Here is a 17,903-nt window from a genome sequence, read left to right on the forward strand (position 1 = left end):
GCATCCAACTACTCCACAGCACAAACATACATAGAATTTTTGTATAGATCAGCCCCACAATCATTGCTCATGGTAATCCATCCTGAAAATCACAATGCAGACGAATGTCTTGTATGACCCTGATGGATGTCAAACTGGAGTGAATGGAAATGCAAAAGATGGACATCAGTGTCCTCAATAATTTACCATGTGGTGACACTGCAGGTAAAGAAGTAACAATGATAGCCTTCAGACCCCGTATATAAAGCATGGTGTGGGGCTGTCATCTTCATATTCTTGGGTAGAGAAAAACAATAGAAAAACAAGCCAATTATTTCCAAAAATTCAGTACCCAAATAATAGGACCATACAGTTCTTGAATAATATTGTTATAAAGTGGCCGAATATTAGGACCACAAAGTATAATAAGGCTTACAAGGTTCAAATAACAGTTCCCAAATAGAGCCTTACAGTATCTAAAGTATAGGAGAATACAGTGCTGAAATAATAGGACCATACAGTCCCTAAACAAGGACATATAATACTAGAGAAACTCCAAATAGTGCTATATAATACCCAAATATTAATTCCCTACAGTATCCAAATTATAGAGCAATACAGTGCTCATATATTAGGCCAATGCACTCCCTAAATAATAAGACAATACAATTAGTGATGAGCGAGCACTAAAATGCTCGGGTGCTCGTTACTCAAGTCGGACGCTAGGATGGACTCAACTCAAGTAACTAATATAATGGAAGTCAAGAGGAAACAAACATTTTTCTGAAAGACCCTAACTGGAAGGCTGGGGGCCAATACAATTGCGGAAATGGATAGAAACTATGCCAAATGGAATGGGAACAGCATGGAGAAGACACCTGGATGCATATCTGACCCCTAGGTCGCTGCTGGGAAATAAATAATAAAAAAATATGATGTGGGGGTTCCCCCTCATTTTTGATCACAAGCCAAAGTGAAGCAGACTGCTGGGGGCGTGTTTGATCAGACTGGGAAGCTCAATGGTTATTTGGCCCTTCGCAGCCTAATAATAGCAGCCCGCAGCCACCCAAGAAGAGACGCATGCAATAGATGCACCAATTTTGCAGCTTTACCCATCTCTTCCAGCTTGCCCTGGTGCGGTGGCAATCAAGGTAATATTTCTGGGGGTTCATATCAGCTGGCATCAAGTCCAGGTGTTCGTAATGGAGAGGCGTTTATCAGACACCTAATAATTAACAACAACATAGAAAGATACACAAACAGGAAAAGATAGTTCATTTGAATAAAGACCCCCCCCATATTATCCCTCATTCACTAACTTATTATCAAAAATGTTGCCACAAAGTTCCTCCAATGTAGTCCTCGTTCCCCGTATGGCAAATGTGAAAAGCAGTAAAGTACAATTATTCACAGGTGCCGGGTAGTGACGACAACACTCAAGAGAGCTACAAGCGTAATGTTGCATTGAGCGAGACCCGACGGCTTTTATGAGAGTGGTCATCACTACTCAGCGCCTGTCTATTTTTTTTTGGGGGGGAGGGGATTACTGGATTAGTAATTAGGGTGTCTGATATACACCTTTCCATTACTAAACCCTGGGCTTGATGCAAGTTTAATTCAACCCCAAAATATATTCCTCTGATTGCCACCACTAGGACAAGGGAAAGAGCTTGGCAAAGTGCTAGAATTGACACATCTAATGGATACGTCACTTCTGGGGCAGCTGCGGGCTGCAATTTTAGGCTGGGAAGGGCCAAATAGCCAAGGTCCTTCCCAGCCTGATAATTAGTAAATGTTATGTTTTAGTCCTGTATTATCATTAAAATCATCAAATAACATAAAGAAAGTGCAGGTGAACAATTTGTTCACCTGCACTTTATATTTATGCACTGCACTTTCTATATGTTACTTGATGATTTTAATGATAATTAGTAAAAGCTATGTTTTAGTCCTGGCTTTATGCAATGTATTAATTGGACTTTAGTGCACAACTTGTCTCTGTGTTTGCAGAGAATTGGATTTACCAGCCTCATAATACCAGCCGAATAATCAGTCACATCAAGAGGAGGAGGGGAGGAGAGAAAATCCAGCACCGACGTAATAAAAAGATTCTTTATTCAAAATTCATAAAAAAGATTATCCCAACCAAGTGCAAGATAAATTTACGCTTGACACGTTGCAAAGAAGGTAGACTCCTTATTCATAAGCAACATACATGCTGGACCTTCTCTCCTCCCCTCCTCCTCTTGACGTGACTGATTATTCCGCTGTGGAAGCCAAACCACTTGTTCCATGCACCGGACCAGAAGTTGGAGAGACTTGCCTTGGAGTGGGGAGCTGAATGATATTCCTTATTTGATAATACCAGCCCCCAGCTGTCTGCTTAACCTTGGCTGGTGATCAAAAATAGGAAGGGGGGGGGGCGCTACATAATTTTTTATAATTTTTTAAATTATCTATTAATTGGACTAAAAACACCCTTTAGTGCCCCATGAAATAGGACCATACAGTTCCCAATTTATAGTCCAATGTCTAAATGATAGGGTCATAATGTGCCTAAATAATAGATCTATACAGTTCCTAAAAAGTAAAGCCATACAATGTCCAAGCCATGTAGTGCCTGCAGGAATAGACACTTGACTGTTCCCCATGAACACGTTTATGTACAGATATAAGCCCCATGTGTAGATAGATATACAGTATCTGCACTGGTCACAATACACCTCGCACCGGTTTTCCAGGCATCATATACAATAATTGACTCAATGCTTGAACCTATTGAATGTTATAACATGACAATCAATGAGGACAAGTAAACGAGCAACGATTTACAGATCCATCCTGTGCGGGTTCTATATTGTCTGATGAAATCAATGATGTGAAAAGAAACAAAGCCTTCCATAGGATACGCCATATGGTCTAATAGGTGGGAACGAGTCCGTATGACACCGCTGAGGTCAGGAAGGAGTTAACTATGTCCTGCTTGTAAATATATTGGAGGGAATGATACATTTCCGAGTCCTTGGGTGGATTTTTTTATATTGCATTTTGGTCTCATTGACTTGGAAAGAGATAGGCTGCAATACCAAACACGACCTACAGACAGGTGTGGCGCTATAATCCTGACCAAACTCTTTATGAGGTTATTCCCAACCTCAGACATTTAGAGCATATCCACATACATAGCATTATGTAGCCATTTACAATATGTCACTTCAACAATGAAGGCGTCATATGTAATGAACAATGAGACTGGGCTGGGTAAATAAGCAATGGGCTCTGTGGTCTTAGTATGGAGGGGTTGGTGTGGGTCAGAACCAGAATGAGCTTTCCCCCATTTTGACTATGAAGGCCATTATGCCTGTGCTTAAGAGGTGTTCTCCGGTGGAATGGAGTATGTGCTGGACCCCCACGCCAATGATTCTCTATGGGGCTGACACGCGCTGCACTCAGCTTTCTCCAGCTGCCCCATGGTAAATGAATGAAGCGGCAGTTGGGTACATGCACCACCAGTCCAGTCTAATGCAGATAGAAGTGTCCATTCTGGTGGTCGTACATGTCTTGGCAGTTTGTCCCCACCATCAATAAGTTTTCACCTATCCTTTGCATAGAAAATAAAGGGGTCTTCAGAGATTATGGCTTTCATAGTCAAAAGGTGAAGCTCATATTGGTGCTTGACCAGATCAACCCCCCACATTTTGAAATTGGGATAAAAGTGCTGCATTTAGGATACAAAATTCCCTGTTCTGTTGATCCCTACAAGTCCCACCTCCGATCAGTAACTTATCACCGATCCACGGGCGGACGCAGAGAGAAGAGGGTCCTGTGCAAGAACAATATTTGAACCCAGGGTGGACACAGGCAGAAAAGGGCCCATGGGCAAGAACAATATAAGGGCCTATAGCTCATCAGAATGCACATTTCCACCTGCTTTGGAGGTAGATGTGGTCCCTACCTCTTGGGACCCTCACCAATGATATGTCCACCCCTGCAACCATCCCTGGAATAAGTGATACCTTGTTTTCACCAGAGAACTCTTTTTAAGGGAATTTGTCACCAGGTTTTTGCCGCCTAATCTGAGAGTAGCATAATGGAGGGGCAGAGACCCTGATTCCAGTGATGTGTCACTTACTGGGCTGTGCAGTGTAGTTTTGATAAAATCACTGTTTACTCAGCAGTAGCTTATCATTACAGGACTACTTGGCGTGTTGCAGGTAGTCCAGCATATACATGAGCTCTGTATAAGGCTGGAGTCACACTTGCATATGACTCGCACGAGTGCAATGCGAGAAAGATTTCGCAGTGCACTCGGCCCCATTTACGACAATGCTGCAGTTCAGATCTGCGAGTTTTTCCTCAGCTCTAAATGTACGGAGGGAAAAAAAAAAAAAAAAAAAAATAAAAATAGAAAACAAATCGCATCATGCTGTGATTGTCTGCAAGAGCCGTGTCACTCGCACCCATTCAAGTGTATGGGTGCGAGAGAAACATCAGACTGCACTCAGATGTCATTCAAGTGCAGTGCGATTTTATGCACAGGCTGGCAATGGAGGAGATGCGGGGGGATTAACCCCTTACTCTCCTCTGGAGCGCTCGCCCTCCCCTCCGCAGCTGTGACCCGATCGCAAGATCTGGTCACAGTCACATGACACTCGGCTCACGCTCGCAGCAAAGCCTGACGAGGGTCATTAGCATATCACATCTATTGCTCTCGCATCCGATGCCATATGCTAATGTGACTCCAGCCTAACTGCTAGATCTGCAGCAGAGAAAACACTGATTTTATAAAAAAAACGACAGCAGACAGCTCAGTAAGTGACACATCGCTGGAATCAGGGTCTCCGCCTCTGCAGTATGCTGTTCTTAGATGAGGGAGCAAAAACCTGGTGACAGATTCCCTTTAAGCACATACAGTGTAAGGGCTCATGCGCACGTAACTGCTGAATATTCTGCAGCGATTTGACAGCACATGTCAAACTGCGTAATGGATGCAGTTTTTCTGTACAAAAAACCCCGATTTGATGCGCTATGGCTGCTGCCCCCACCATAGACAGAGTGGGAGCTGCATCCATAGCGCACGGAATAATTGACATGCTGCTTTTATGAACGCACAGATTTGGGTCAAAATTTTAGCACCCAAATCGCTGCGTTCATAAAAGCAACGTGCGCATGTGTCATGCACAATCTTCATAGATGTGCAGGGGACGCAGGACGCATGCAATTACGCAACGTGCGCACGTATCATGCACAATCTACATAGATGTGCAGGGGACGCAGGACGCATGCAATTACGCAACGTGCGCACGTATCATGCACAATCTACATAGATGTGCAGGGGACGCAGGACGCATGCAATTACGCAACGTGCGCACGTATCATGCACAATCTACATAGATGTGCAGGGGACGCAGGATGCATGCAATTACGCAACGTGCGCACGTCTCATGCACAATCTACATAGATGTGCAGGGGACGCAGGACACATGCAATTACGCAACGTGCGCACGTATCATGCACAATCTACATAGATGTGCAGGGGACGCAGGACGCATGCAATTACGCAACGTGCGCACGTCTCATGCACAATCTTCATAGATGTGCAGGGGACGCAGGACGCATGCAATTACGCAACGTGCGCACGTATCATGCACAATCTACATAGATGTGCAGGGGACGCAGGACGCATGCAATTACGCAACGTGCGCACGAGCCCTAATTCTACACTGACCTAACAATTCCCACTCTTCATCATTATAAAGACCTCTTTTTGCGGCCAATCAATGGGAAACAACCACAGGATGAAAAGCCTCTGTAAATCTAATAAGGGTCCGTGCGGATGACCAGGAGACGCTGCGTTCTGGACGCGGGGTCGTGCCTCTTGCGGAGACGTTATTGTCCTGTGTGGGAGAGTGGATTTGTCCCCCTGAGGACACTCGCGTCTCCGCAGGAGTATACATTCACATTCTGCGCTCCGGAAGCTGCGCCGCATCTTAGTTTACGCTGCGGAGAGAAGACGCACAGCGAGCAGATCTCTATAATCCCATCCACTGGGCAACGCAGCGAAAATACGGAGCGTCCAAAACGCTGCAAACCCTGTGCACAACACTTTTGCTACAATGTATCCAGGGCAGGTAGAATGGATCAATCTGGAGTTCAGCTCCTGCATTTGTGGGGTCCTGGAGGTCGCCCACCCTACCAATGATACCATATGGCTTATGCTACAGAGAAGGGACATGGTTACAGATTTGGAGCAGAGTGATACTGTTTGTTATATTGTTCCATGATCTCCGCTTCCTGTAGTAACCCCTGCTCGCCTCCAGAGGGCGCCGGATCCATTCCCAGTATATGACGCCTATCTCCAGCGTCACATCCCATCCCCCTCCTCCTCCTGTACCAAACCATTCAAACCTCCCAGTAACAGAGCAGAGGGAGCTGGCATCTCCTGCAGCCTGGGCGCCCCCCTCCTGGAAGCCAGGACGACCCCCAGAATGAGAGCCCGGAGGACACAGTGACTATCGGGGTAGGTAACGGTTTGGGGGGAGGGGGCTGGGAGCCTGCAGCATCCTGTACTCCATCTTCCGGATGTCTCCAGTAGATTCCTCCTCTGTGGTGGTCGCTGGGGGTGAACCCTATCATCCTATGCTGTGCCCATTGCATGCCAGTGATTTTGGATTCTGTTTGTCCTCCTTGCAATTGGTAATGGGCATAGAACTACCCTGGCATCAGCCATTGCTGAGCAGAATGGCCCAAAAAAAGTGTCTGGTAGTGAATGGGTTAAATGTCAGGGCCTGTCCTCCAGTGTGCTGGCACTGACCTGTGCGTGCTCCTTGCTGCTGAGCGTGCACCTGGCTCTTGATTGTAGGGGACATACTCTCTTAAAGGAGCCTGTGATTGGGTTGATCTAGGTGTTTGCAATCAGCGCTGATGAGATTTGGTCGCCATCAGACCTAATTGAGAAATGTTGGCTTTTTGCAGCTCTTCATCCTCCTGGTGTTTACTTACCCTAATGTATAGATAAGGTGGCCTTCTGCTTCTCTAGAGCTGTAATATTGGGAGGTGGGAGATTGCTGCATAAGCAAGCTGCTCTGCGATCCCTCAATGTATGGCGGTGAGTGTGTATATATGTGTAATCTCCCACATATTTCACAAGAAGGGAACAATGCGCCAAGATCCAGGGCTGGACATATCATTGGTGGGTGCAGCTGCACAGGGGGCCACAGAAGGTGGAATTGTTCATTATGGTGTTATGGGGCCCATCCACACTTCTTGGACAGGGGCCCTCTTCTGTCTGTGTCCGCCCAGTGCCCAGATCTATAATGGCATGCCCATTGATTGCCCCCAAACTTCTCCAAAAACCCAAAAATGTTCAAGAAATGGATTTTGCAATTTAAGAAATGAATGAATTCCTGGGTGAGGGGCAGCGCAGGCTGAATTCTTGGGGTAGATCCTGGTCTGAACACGCAGCCATTGCCTGTCATGTGCTGGCTGACAGCTCACACTGCCTGGGGGGAACAGCCGGCACCAGGCAGGAGGGGTTTGGACTTGGGTTGGCTGATCTGGTTGCCCAGGCTTGTGGATGATGATGATAATAATAATATTCATTCATATAGCGCTGTTAATTCCATAGCACTTTACATACATTGTGAGCCCCAATGGGGACAGTGATGCCAATCTAAATTCCCTATCAGTATGTCTTTGTAGTGTGGGAGGAAACCGGAGACCCCGGAGGAAACCCACGCAAACACGGGGAGAACATACAAACTCCTTGCAGATGGTGTCCTTAGTGGGACTAGAATCCAGGACCCCAGCGCTGCAAGACTGCAGTGCTAACCACTGAGCCGCCACAAGACTGCAGTGCTGACCACTGAGCCGCCACAAGACTGCAGTGCTGACCACTGAGCCGCCACAAGACTGCAGTGCTGACCACTGAGCCGCCACAAGACTGCAGTGCTGACCACTGAGCCGCCACAAGACTGCAGTGCTGACCACTGAGCCGCCACAAGACTGCAGTGCTGACCACTGAGCCGCCACAAGACTGCAGTGCTGACCACTGAGCCGCCACAAGACTGCAGTGCTGACCACTGAGCCGCCACAAGACTGCAGTGCTGACCACTGAGCCGCCACAAGACTGCAGTGCTAACCACTGAGCCGCCACAAGACTGCAGTGCTAACCACTGAGCCGCCACAAGACTGCAGTGCTAACCACTGAGCCACCGTGCCACCCATATGATGAGATTCTTTGAACTTGTAAATAATAGCTGTTCCAGGACTACAATTCCCAGCATGACCTGACACTTATCCCTTTGGCGGACCGATCCTACCTATGCGGTACATGGATGCGCATTCATTGTCGCAGCTTTTGGCTTTATCTACTTTGTAGGGTCTCAGATGCAGGACCCCAACAGTCAGCTGAACCGCAGTACCGCATACAACCTATGGACAGGTGTGGTGCTGTTTCTGCATTGTGCATTGTTTTCTGATCCTGGACAACGCGTGATGTTGCGCAGCCAGATATAGAGATTGAATTGCATGTTGTAGTTGTGTAAAATCCACAGCCTCTTCATCCATAATGTGCCCTTTCATGGCTACAGTCAATGTGCAGGATGAAACTCGTGCTTACTTTCTGTGAGAAACAGCGCCACCCTTGGTCTACAGGCAGGATCTGGTATTGCAGCTCAGCCATGTTTTCTGTATTGAAGGGTATGTTCACACGTGTTTTTGAAAAGCGGTGGCAAAAAAAAGTTGCCGACAATCGTGCATTTTATTTTTTTTTTAAAAAAATGTAAGCGTTTTTCACTGATTCACATGAAAGCGCGGAAAGAATTGCCATGCTGTGTTTTGGAAAAAAATGCAGCATGGGTCACAATACATACGGGGGAAAAAAAACCAGCGTGTGTATGAGATTTCAGGAGTCTTATTGATTAAACTGGTACTGTGATGCTGTGTATTATGTTCCAGATGCTACAAAATCTCCATGCGTAAATATACCCAAACAGTGCAAGCAAAGTGAATGTGATGCCAAGAAAACTCGTCCACTGTGCGCTTAAAGACAGTGTGTTCTTGTCCTATTGGCTTCCATGAGGAATCTGAAGGAAAAAACCCCATAAAAAAGCAGGTTTTTGTACTTAAAACACTACTTCAAAACTGTGCCAAAAACTCTGAAAATGCAGCAAAAATGCCGTCATAACAGCAGATTGCTATTGTTTATCTTGGTGCAGACTGAAGATGAAGGGTTAAAAAGGATATTATTATTTTTTTTTTTTTTTTTTACAAAATGTGTGCATCAGTCACCCTCATTGGGTCCAAGGCTGAATTGCTGCTACGGCTTCCACTGTCTGCTGCATCGATGCCAATAATTGAGCTCAACTGCTGCGTCCGAGTTGACAGACTGAGCTCAATGATTAGCTGCAGCGTTGTTGACATGACATCAGCACTGCAGACAATAGCAGTGGCGATTCAGCGCTGGACCCAAAGAGGGTGACTAGTGCACGGTTGATTTGCTTTTTTTTTTTTTTTTTGTTTAACTGCATAGTGGTTTTCAAAAACTTGAACACCCCCCCACCCTATGAAGTGACAGAGACCAAGCACTGGACCTGGGGAGGGTGAATAAGGTACAGTGTGTTATTTACAAACTGCAGCCAGGGGATATGGGTTTTCCAAAATCAGTTAACACTTTTTGGTTCAGTTAATCTGAATGTGATTGTTCCATATAAGTCAGCTGCAAAACTTTCTGCAGCAAATACCCTTAAAGTGGCACTGGTTCTGGCAGCAGCCGTGTTTTGTATAAATCTATAGAACCGCTTTTATATCGTGTGTTCCCCTTTAAGGCCCGGTGTTTGCCGTGGATTCCCGTTGACATGTTTGTTGCTATCCTTTTATATTTGGGTAACATGTAGCAAACAGTAAGCTGAGCTCCTGACAATTGCAGGCTTTGGTGGCGCGTGTATAATTAGGGCTGTGCGCTCCTGTGAAGCACCGGTCTGCCCGCCTCGGGCGGGGTGTGTAATGTTTAGGTTGGGGCTCTCTCCGGAGCATTGCTCCGTTACTAGGGGAGCTGCTGAGTGACTTTGTCTCTGTAGGGAACGACTTTGGCCTAAATTATAGTCCCAGGTGACCTGTAGTGAGCGCGACTCGTGTGACGCTGCCATGGGCACCGGCATTGCTGTGTGTACGTCCTGTAGCCATTGCGCGGATTCCAGACCTGCTCTCTGGAAAGATTGACAACCTACGGTACGTTTCCTGTAATGGTTGTCAGACGTCCGAATGGTAAATCTGCCGGCAAATTCGGTGACCACTTCCAAATTGCATCTGATATGCCTTACTGAGGAATGTAAGTGACGTCAGTCGTAATGGCGGCCATATTTGTTGTCATCCATAGAGCTACTTATATCCCTCATTTCGCAGCGCCCCATACTTTTTGGATCGTAGGTTTGGTGCACACCGTCCAAGTCTGGCAACAGTCCATGCAAATTCATAGTACGCCCATTTTGCACAGTGGACTAACAGTCGTGACCAAAAGTGTTGGCACCCTTGAAATTGTTCCAGAAAAGGAATTATTTCTCAAAGAAAATGATTGCATATTTTGTTTTATTTCCTTTTGTGTATTGGAACAAAAACAAAGAAAATCAAATTGGACATAATTTTGCACAACTCTCAAAATGGGACACGTTCCGCTTAATATTTGGTTGCTCGCCCTTTACCCTTTGGAATAAATACCTGCAATCAGTCGCTGAAGGCGTTTTCTCTTCTCTTCTCCCAAAAGTAATTTTCAGATCTCTCCACAGGTCTCAATGGATTTAGATCCGGACTCATTGCGGCCACTTCAGAACTCTCCAGTGCTTTGTTTCCATCTATTTCTGGGGCTTCTTGAAGTGTTAGGGGTCATTGTCCTGCTGGAAGACCCCCTGACCTAGGACACACACCCAGCTTTCTGACAATGGACACTACATTGTCACCCAAAATCCTTTGGTAATCTTCAGACTTCATGAAGTCTTGCACACAGTCAAGACCCCCAATGCCAGAGGCAGCAAAACAACCCCAAAACATCTCTGACCTCCACCATGTGTGACTGGAGGTCTGTGTTTTTGTTTTCTTTTTTTTTTTTTTTTTTCTTTTTAGGCTTCATTCCATTTTCGGTAAACAGTAGAATATGATTTACCATAAAGCGCTATCTTGGTCTCATCTGTCCACAAGACTCTTTCCCAGAAGGATTTTGTTTACTCTCATACATTTTGGCTTTTCTATGTCTGTGTGTCTGCAGTGGGGTCCTCCTGGGTCTCCTCCCTATCGGTTCATTCAGATGTGGATGGATAGTTTGTGCTGACACTGATGCCCCCTGAAACTGCAGGATGGTTTGAATTTCTTTGGTACTTGATTGGGGCTTATCGACCATCTGGACTATCCTGCGTTACAACCTTTCATTTCAATTTTTTTCTCTACCGTCCACGTCGATTAGGTACAGTGTCACTTGTTGTAATATATGTTGCAAACTGTGGACAAGAGAACCTAAAGATCTCTGGAAATTTTGATATTTTTGAAAAAAATTTTAGTTCTCAAGTCCTCAGACAGTTCTCTTCTCCTCTCTGTTCTCCATGCTTAGTGTGGCACACACAATGTAAAGATTGAGTCAACTTCTCCAGTTTTTCTCTGGTTTCAGGTGTGATTTCCATATTGCCCACACTTGTTAGTTACCACAGATGAGTTTTGAACAAGCGTCACATGATTGAAACAAAGTTGTTTAGCTATAATTTTGGAAAGGTGACAACAATTTTGTCTTCCGAAATTTTGTGGATTTGTGTAATATTATGTCCAATTTGCCCTGTCATCCCTCGCCCCCAGAGGTGTGTGTGTGTGTGTGTGTGTGTGTGTGTGTGTGTGTTTTCTTGTTCCAATACACATAAAGGAAATAAATGTGTATTTGTAGTAATTTTCTAGGGACATACTTTATTTTCTGGGACAATTTTAAGGGTCCTAACATGTTTGGCCATGACTGTATTGCCCTTCCACATGACCCTTGGCCTCAACTATCAAAATCGCCTAAGACCTAATTCAGACAGCCGTAGTTCGATGTGTCTGCGACCCTAGTCTCTGAGGACTCCCCACATGAGGCTGTCAGTTGGCTTACATTAGGGCAAACTGGCCTGAGGAAGGCTCTGAACAGCACACCGTGTAAACAATGTCTGATTCGTTCTTCATGTGGGAATGTGGATGCGGCCTATCTGTAAAAGTGAACCTTTTTGCCTATAGCAACCAATCAGCTCAGCTTTCATTTCTTAAACTGGGTCTGAAAAAAATGAAATCTGAGCTCTGATTGGTTGCTACAGGCAGAGTATACATGATACATGAGGCCTACATCTACTACTAATGCAGTGCTTGATTCATCGCAAGCTTTGGTGAAGGATGCCATTTTTGTTTTCTATAGTAAATAGTCTCTGTCTTGCTCAGGTGCAGGCCTGTAAAGACACTTGTGCTGTCAGTTCGCTCTTTTCACTTGTGTTTTCAGCGAGCTCTAATGGCAGCCATATTGGTTGCTATAGACATCGTCAGGTAACAGATAAAATGTCTCGGGGCTGTACATTGTAATATGCAGCTCTCTGGTAGTGTTCTCTTAGGCCATGTTTACACTTTCCCCCCTTTGGAAGAACAAAAAGATTCACAGATTGAGATGCTGCTGAACTGTGCGGTCATGTTTCTCCCACCCCCCCCCCTCTTTTATAGGCTTCAATTCCCCCCACCTCTTTCCTCTCCCCCTTTCAAAAAAAAAAAAAAAAAAAGGCACAATCAGTTTTTCTGCAGTATTAAAAACATGATGCATCAAATAAGAGGGAAAACGCATGAAAGAAATGCAGCAAACACGCAATAATCAGAGAAGATTGTTAGTATCGTGTGGTATGGACACCTGTAGAAAAATGGCAGCATTTCCGCTCTCCTGACCTGGGCGCGTCAGCTTCATATATTTCTATCCAGCTGACATGTTCCTGGCAGGAGAGCGGCCGTTCGGTCTGGGCAGCGCGATGCGATCCTCACACAACCCTATATTCTCCCAGTGACATCAGCAGAGCCTGTGGCTCCGACATGAAGCTGCTGTCTGCAACTGTAGAGGATGTCAGTTCAAGTCTCTGAAAAGGAAAATGACTTTTTTGTAATTTGGAAAGAAATTTTAATTTATTTTTTTTTTTTTTGTTTGTTCATATAAAACTACTAAAAAAAAATCTTAATATTTTCTTCACCTCTAGAATACAGGTACGTAGACATACTCCTGTACGTAGCAGAGTCTCTCTATGTACCTGTACAATCTGCTTCTGGGTTTCCTGCCTGCAATACAGGTCAACTATACCAAATCCTCCTATATATCTGTCTGGGCAGTGGCTCCTTTTGTAGAGCTTCGGACAAGGAGCTAAGAGAATTGTTTATTTATGTGCAGTCTAAGGGCCGCTTTACACGCTACGACATCGCTAGCGATGTCGAGCGTGATAGCACCCGCCCCCGTCGTACGGCCGATATGTGGTGATCGCTGCCGTAGCGAACATTATCGCTACGGCAGTGTCACACGCACATACCTGCTCTGCGACGTCGCGGTGACCGGCGAACCGCCTCCTTTCTAAGGGGGCGGTTCATTCAGCGTCACAGCGACATCAGAGTGTCACTGAACTGCCACCCAATAGAAAAGGAGGGGTGGAGTTGAGCGGGACGAACATCCCGCCCACCTCCTTCCTTCCTTCCTCATTGCTGGCGGGACGCAGGTAAGGAGAGGTTCCTCGTTCCTGCGGTGTCACACGGAGCGATGTGTGCTGCCGCAGGAACGAGGAACAACATCGTTACCTCAGCAGCAACGATAATTGAGATTAGGGGGGATGTCACTGATGAGCGATTTTGAACGTTTTTGCAACGATTCAAAATCGCTAATAGGTGTCACACGCAACGACATCGCTAAAGCGGCCGGATGTGCGTTACAAAATCCGTGACTCTAACGAGATCGCTTTAGCGATGTCGTAGCGTGTAAAGCCACCTTAACTCTAGAATATCCCTTTTAAGTTTAATGATTTTGTACATTGCAATCCTGTGAGCTATAATACTGCCCAATGGTAAATTCATTATAGTCCACAATACATAGCTTCCATAGAGTAGTGATCTCCAACCTGTACAAATTTGTGTACCCAGACGGGCATTCTGGGATTTGTAGTTCCACAACCACCATACTCAAGAATGCTGCCCGATTTCTGAATTGATGGACCCTGCTGTCTGAACCTCTAGTCACGAAATTAGACTGTAAGCTCCACTGTGACAAGGCCTGACTCCAGCAATGACTGTCCTGTGCGGTATAATGTACCGGAGCTTTATTACTAACGGGATTTCAGTAAGCCAATTTGCAGAACATAATAAAGTCTGAGGCCGCCGCGTTGTACACGGGTCACCGGTATAATCTGGGCTGTGTGAAAAGGGCAGAAGTGAATTAGTCACATTCAGATTCTTATTGGACTTTCCGGGTTGTTGGATCATTTCAACTATTTAAGGCCTTTAATCAATGGAGCCAAATTTTTTTAAAAATATAAAAAAATTTTTTTTTAAGGATTTATAGGCTACGTTCCTATTATGAGCTTGTAAAGTCCATGGTATGGGTGCAGCGCAAGCTGCTGATCCGTTTTGGACGGACGAGCTTGTCCTTAGTCTTGCCTATGACAGGACATTAAAGTGCTTGAAAAATCCTTCAAATCCAAAAAGATGGCGCTGATCTCCAAATATAGTTTAACAGAAGACGTTTTATTTGGCTGATAAAAAATATTACAACGCGTTTCGGCTAAAAATCTTAAAAAGCCTTCTTCAGGTATAATAACCTCACAGACTTCTTCAGATAACATAAGATGTTATTTTACCTGAAGAAGGGTCTTTTTGTAAGATTTTTAGCCGAAACGCGTTGTAATATTTAATAGCCAAATAAAACTTCTTCTGTTAAAATATATTTTGAGATCCGCGCCATCTTTTTGGATTTGAAGGATTTTCAATCACTTTAATATACTGGTCTCCTGTGATCCTCGGGTGGAGGTGATTCACAGTGTATCAAATCCTGGTGAGCAGCGGATCAGGACGGCGCTTATGGAGGTTGATCCGAAGGGATCTATGAGTTTGATCCAACTTTCAATAAGGTGAGTGCAATTTATGCACATCTTATAACCGATATTTACAGACTTGAACTGCTACATTTAGAGGGGCGCTGGGTATGTCCCTCTTTATTTCTAACCCTTCAAGGTTTGCCTTCGTATCTGACGGGACATGTTTGTCTGAAACGCGTCAGTTTGCCCTGTACTTCATTCCATTGACTTTCACAGAAGTTTTATTTTTCTATGGATTCATTTTAATGTTTCTTTGTAATAAATTGGGATTTTAACTATTCGGTTGCTGGATCAAACTTTCTCTACTTGCGTCTTCTGAAATTCGTGGAGACCAGCCATGAAGATCCGGTCACCTGGATTTGATGATGATGGATATTTCCTGGTGAGCTGACATGTTTGCATTTGGCAATGAGCTGATACTTTCTTTTTTTTAAAAGATTGTACATATCCCCTTTATGAGAGCCCATAATCGGTGTCTGCAGACCCCCGTGTTGGAGAGGTGGCGTGCACCCTCAACCTGTTCTGTTAACTCTCTACGGGACTGTTGGAAATGGCCTTGTCATGTCCACTGCATTCTGTCAGTCTCCTAGCCAATGAACAAAGTGGAATTTGAGGCTCCGATTAAGACCATCCTCTCCAGAGCCCAGTTTTCTGCTTCAAGAGGCCTCGGTGTATGCCCCGGTGGTCGGACCTCCAGCGATGTGGAGAGCTGTTCGTACTAACAATGCAAAAAATATTAAAAAAAAAAAAAATTGACTGGATAAAATGAAAATTGAGCCTCTGAAGGTTATTTTTTCCAGACACTGGAGATAAACAAGAATGGGATTTCATAAACTACTTGCTGTCACTGAATGGAAACAAAGTGTATTTGATTTTTTTTTATTTTTTTTTTATGGTACTAGGTATGTTTTTTTTTTTTTTTTTTTAAAAACTTTTGCGTGACTGAAATGGAGACACAGAAGTGACTATCCCAGCGGATGCAGCACAGTGAGGCGCAGACAATGGCGGCTGTCGCTCTGGGTGGTGGGGGAGCCGGAGTCCTGCTGAATAGCTCCTGATTATTTTTGATCGTTACATTGTCTGCAAACTTAAGAGCAGCAGCAATCACTGCGCCGTCTCTCACGTATACATATTCACCACGCGAGCCTGGATCATTATCCTCCAGCAGGCAGCACCCAGGTAATTGCCATTTAATATGGCACATCTCATTCATGACGGCGCCTATTGTATGGCTACATGATCATTAAGGCCTCCGCACTGTGACTGACGCATTTCGAGGCTGCATGTTTCTACAGGTTTTCTTGTCCACAGGTCAGGTGTAGTATTGCAGCTTGGCCAATTCACCTTTCTACAGCTGGTGGCAGCCATGGTTTACTCTGCCAAACCAAGTATCTATTAGTATAGAGTGAATATTGCAACCTCTACAGATGCCTGGCTGCTACCTAAAGGGATAATCTGGTCTATATGCGCCCTGTCACTCTGCTCGAAATCTGTGCCCACATGTTTTAAAAGAGTGGAGCAAAAGGATGTGGACCTTGTCCAGCTGTCACGTCAGTAGTCCGTGGCCAGAGCCCTGCGAAGCTCCTACCTGCGTCCAATCCTGGTGCTTTTTATGATGAGTAAGCCTCACGACATCATTATGTGGCAACGCATTCATGATGTTGTGTTAGTCTTACCTGCAAGATTAAGGAGGTTTTGGGGCCATGGGCTTCAGACATGGCTGCTGAACCATGGTCTTGTGATCGTTCTGCTTAATCCTTATTGAAATGGCAGCGTTCGTGTGCAGCATCCACATCATAGATTTGGAATAGAGTGGCATGGTGCATGAGACAGTCTATGTATGTGGCCCTGGTCTGGAACTCTGGGGAGAGCAAGGTTCACAGGTCTCCTGTACTGGAGATCCATGGTTGTCCTCTATGTACATGGCCCTGGTCTGGAACTCTGGGGAGAGCAAGGTTCACAGGTCTCCTGTACTGGAGATCCATGGTTGTCCTCTATGTACGTCGTCCTTGTCTTGAACTCTGGGGAGAGCAAGGTTCACATTTCTCCTGTACTGGAGATCCATGGTTGTCCTCTATGTACGTCGTCCTTGTCTTGAACTCTGGGGAGAGCAAGGTTCACAGGTCTCCTGTACTGGAGCTCCATGGTTGTCCCACCAATCTAACAATTCTCATTGGAGATGATTAAAGAGATTTGTGGCACCCAGTTACGAACTGTCTTCCATCATGACTTATCTTCTGTAACCAGAGAGTGGACATATTGGTGCAACCTAAGTCCCAAGAGATAAAGGGGCCACGTATACCTCCAAAGCAGATGGATTTGTACATTATGATGAGCTATTGGATTTCAAGGGCCCTTATACTGTTCTTGCACAGGGGCCCCGTGCTGACTGTGTCTGCCAGTGCTCTGCCTAATATTTTTTTGGACTTCTGTCGCCTACTAGGCCTTGTGAGGTTATTACATGCAGGACGTAGGAAGCAAAAGAGGTGCTGAAGATACTGACTTCAACAGAGGACCAGAGGTGAAAATGGTCATCTCCACTTCTCACCTGGACCGGATTGGTTGGCTTTAAGAGCTCTCACTTTTCTTCTTTTTTTCTTTTTTTTGGGTCACTTGCACCAGATGAGTTTTTAAGGGCTCATAAATAAGTTAATATTTTGCAAATGGTGCTCAAACCAGTGATAGTTTATGGGGCATTCCACAGATCCATGTTTTTTTGCAGACTGTTTTGTCTGTGGCAAGTCGCGGAGACGTGTCTGATCTGAGTGATCAAAATCGGCGCAATTTTCATGGACTGTCAGAATGGAGAAGGCG

The 17,903-nt window shown here is 45.2% G+C and overlaps 1 protein-coding gene across 3 annotated transcripts in view; it reads left to right on the top strand.

Moving 5' to 3' along the window:
- Positions 1-6,370: 6,370 nt before the first annotated feature.
- NIN (ninein) overlaps positions 6,371-17,903 on the top strand; it is a 108,809-nt gene continuing 97,276 nt past the window's right edge. For all 3 annotated transcript variants that reach the window (XM_075330108.1, XM_075330109.1, XM_075330110.1), the window contains exon 1: positions 6,371-6,499. The gene's annotated coding sequence lies outside the window, so the exon portion shown is untranslated. The remainder of the gene's footprint in view (positions 6,500-17,903) is intronic.

Source organism: Anomaloglossus baeobatrachus, chromosome 12 (assembly GCF_048569485.1).
Source record: "Anomaloglossus baeobatrachus isolate aAnoBae1 chromosome 12, aAnoBae1.hap1, whole genome shotgun sequence".
NCBI lineage: Eukaryota > Metazoa > Chordata > Amphibia > Anura > Aromobatidae > Anomaloglossus > Anomaloglossus baeobatrachus.